The 3439-nt window shown below is 41.1% G+C and overlaps 2 non-coding genes across 2 annotated transcripts; one reads left to right on the top strand and one right to left on the bottom strand.

Moving 5' to 3' along the window:
• Positions 1–1625: 1625 nt before the first annotated feature.
• Positions 1626–1699, bottom strand: Trnat-agu. Its single transcript has one exon. It is a non-coding gene; the product is annotated as a tRNA-Thr (tRNA).
• Positions 1700–2377: 678 nt separating this feature from the next.
• On the top strand, positions 2378–2451 carry Trnai-aau. Its single transcript has one exon. It is a non-coding gene; the product is annotated as a tRNA-Ile (tRNA).
• Positions 2452–3439: the final 988 nt, after the last annotated feature.

Genomic DNA, 3439 nt, shown 5'->3' with positions numbered 1-3439 from the left:
CCAGGTAGGAATAGCTAGGCTGCAGCTTCTCCCCAACAGTCTCCACCATTGTGCTTCTTTCTAAACTTTTGTGTGGACATCAAAATTCACCAGTTAAGTGACTGTCCAATACTTACAATTAATCCTGGACAGAAGAAAGAAAGAAACACACAGCTGGTGCAAGGCAGCTCTGGGCCTACAGTGTCCTGTACTTGGGAGACAGATGCCTCCGAGTATCAGGAGTTCAGGGCAGTCTCAGCTACTTAATAAATCTTAAACCAGCCTGGGTTTATAAGAAAAAAAAAAACACTTCTCAAAACAATAGGCAAATGAATCCCTCAAAGACAGACCTTTCTATTTGTAAATGGCACTTGGTCCTTCAGGAAGGAGGATCTGGAAAAGTAGACAATACAATAGGTCTGGAATTGATCCTTGCCCACAGACAAATGCTTGATCAAACAAAATTTGAGGTCAGCCTGGGCTACAGAAGCTAGCCTCAGTTATAGTGTAAGACAATGCCTCACAAAGAGAAGAGAAGGGAAGAGAAGAAAGAGAAGAGAAGAGAAGAGAAGAGAAGAGAAGAGAAGAGAAGAGAAGAGAAGAGAAGAGAAGAGAAAAAAGAAAAATAGGCAGTGAGCCATCTGTGGATTCTTTGGCACAGATACATCTGTGAGTGTCTGCACTGTGATAAAAAGTTATATGTATTTCTCATATTCTTCTTTTACATGTTCATGCTTTCAGAGCTACAGATTCTGTAATATTCATTTTCATTGTAAGGGTAATTGTTATTATCTTACTTACTTTAATTTTGTAGTAATGGCAGTCTAATGCAGGGCCAGGTAAGCCCTCTGTCAGTGAAGTGTGCCCTCAACCTAAGTTGTCTTTGACACCGTCAGTCTTCTGGTACACACTGCATAATCTTGAATGCTCAGAGGAGGGGGGAGCTTCATAAAATCCAATTCTCTCTAGAATCTGGTAAGCCTTATTAAAGAAGGGAGATTGGACTTTTATAGAGTCTAGCATAATCAGAAAATACATCTTAGAACCTCAAAAGTGGGGAAAGAAATAGAAAATAACACAAGAATTTCTGAATGTCTAATTTTTTGGAGTTTGATATTTTTTTTGCAGTTATTCTATGCGAAATTTACTGGAAAATACTCAAAGGCATCAAGTCTTAAGGTAATTTTTTTTCAATTGCCTGTAGTCAGTTTGTCAGTTGTTATATATGTATGTTACGTTACCTTTTAAAAAATAGTACCTCACTATACATCAGAGTCGTCTAGTCACTGCCTCATCCCAAACTCAAGTATTGCAAATGCGCACCATCATTACTAATATGTTTAAAGTTCATAAATTATTATCACTTCTTCTCAGTGTGTAGAACAAAGGAGCACACCTCAGCTAGTCTAGACTATGCATCTCTAATCTCATGATCCCAAAACCCAAGTTCTGTAGTGTCTCCGGAATTATTGGAAAGTTTTTCTCAAATTACCTGATTTCCCATTTACATATTCCAAATGCAAGGCAGTTCAGTTTCTCAGCAAAGTGTAACACGTAGGATGCGTTCCAACTCATAAGATGTGAAGGAAAACACTCCAGTTCAATTAGTGTGACTATCAGGTGGGATTAATAAGAACAAAGCAAAAAGGCCCCGCTGGGATTTGAACCCAGGATCTCCTGTTTACTAGACAGGCGCTTTAACCAGCTAAGCCACGGAGCCAGAACTGAAAGAAGATGTGGTTATATGTTATTTGAATACGATCTGACACGTTTGTAAGGCTCAGCAATTCTGGAAATTAACTTAGAAATGAAAAAGATCAGAAATACCAATTACAACCAAAGAAGAACTTTTTCTTAAAGTGGCTGCACATCGTAGCTGGATTGAAGAAGCGACCTTCCGTTGGCAAAGACTTTTTTGCTGAAGCCAGAAGAAAGAATCTCGACTCATCCATCGTTGCGTCGGAGCCGCACCTGCGGCTGTGTAGTTTCAAGTGGGAGCGGCATCATTGGGCGTCCCAAGTGGAGCGAAGAAAGCCGGTTCCTGGGGCGCGGTTCACCTGGTTTAAGGAAAAACAAAGCAAAAACCCAAATGTTTCTTTGGAGCTTCTTAAAGCTGAATCCTAAACAAGATAAATCAGTACGATTACTTACTTCAAGAACTAAAGGTCAAAGAAGGGGGGAGGGGGAAGGGAGAGGGAGAGAGGGAGAGAGGGAGAGAGGGAGAGAGGGAGAGAGGGAGAGAGCGAGAGAGCGAGAGAGGGAGAGAGCGAGAGAGCGAGAGAGCGAGAGAGCGAGAGAACGAGAGAGTCAGAGAGCCAGAGAACCAGAAAGCCAGAGACGGAGGGAGAACTGTTTTAGAGCTTTTATAGGAAGTAAGGAAATCCACTGCTTGTGCCCTGGCCGGTTAGCTCAGTTGGTTAGAGCGTGGTGCTAATAACGCCAAGGTCGCGGGTTCGATCCCCGTACGGGCCACAAGGTGCTTAGGTTTTACAACTGAAAAAGTAAGTTCTATAGAAATACAGTTCATCCCAGTTGTTCACTTACCACTTTTGTATTGATTGTCAAATATCCTTATATATCCTAGTCACCTGCCAAGCATTTCTGATCACTTTCTCAGTCTTTCACTACTGAAATTTCCACTCCACTCACTGCCTGTTTGGACTCATTTTGGCACCTGGCTTTTCTTCACTTCTACTGAACCTGGACATCAGTATGTTTGTTTCGTTCTTGTTCTAGAATGCTCACCTGCCTGATAGCTTCCCAACTTTGAGCATCACCAGTAAGCATCACCCCTTTCCCTTATTCTTGCTTTCATCTTCATATCAGTGAGAGTAATAATTTATTCCTTGAGAAGTGAAGTTTGGGGTAATTTTCATGTTTTAACTGTTAGATCTTTAGTGCAGGCATATAATAGATAGAGTCCATATGCCTTTGCTGTATGAAGGACAATACTCAGGCAAAACACCCATATACATAAAAATAAAATAAAGTAAAATAAAAAAGGTTGAAGTCCTCAGTATACTTTATCCCTGCAGAGATTAAAAGCATTCAGAGAAGAAATGTAAACACATTCATGAAGTAATACATGATTGCATTGGAGTCATATATAAAATCAAGCTGTCAGTCATGGTCATTTGTAGTCACACAGCAGTGAAAGAGTTTGACAGTGGGTCGGGTAAGTTTGCAACCTTGTACTCGTTAGTTTTTGTCAACTTGATACTAACTGTAATTACTTGGGGAAAAAATAAAAGGAGAAAACCTCAACTGAGGAATTGCTTCCATTAGATTGGTCTGTAGGGGCATCAGATTGACTTATGATTTATGAGTCTGAGGGGCCATCAGATTGATGGTGGATGGAGGAGGGCCAAGCTCACTGTGGGCAGTCCCACTTTGGCCAGGTGGCCCGAGGTGTCCTGTATAATCTGGCTGAGTAAGAAGAATTGGAGCAAGCCAGAAAGCA

This window comes from Mastomys coucha, unplaced genomic scaffold (assembly GCF_008632895.1).
Source record: "Mastomys coucha isolate ucsf_1 unplaced genomic scaffold, UCSF_Mcou_1 pScaffold7, whole genome shotgun sequence".
Taxonomy (NCBI): Eukaryota; Metazoa; Chordata; class Mammalia; order Rodentia; family Muridae; genus Mastomys; species Mastomys coucha.
Note: the sequence above shows the minus strand (reverse complement) of the source record. Positions and strands in the feature narration are given on the sequence as shown.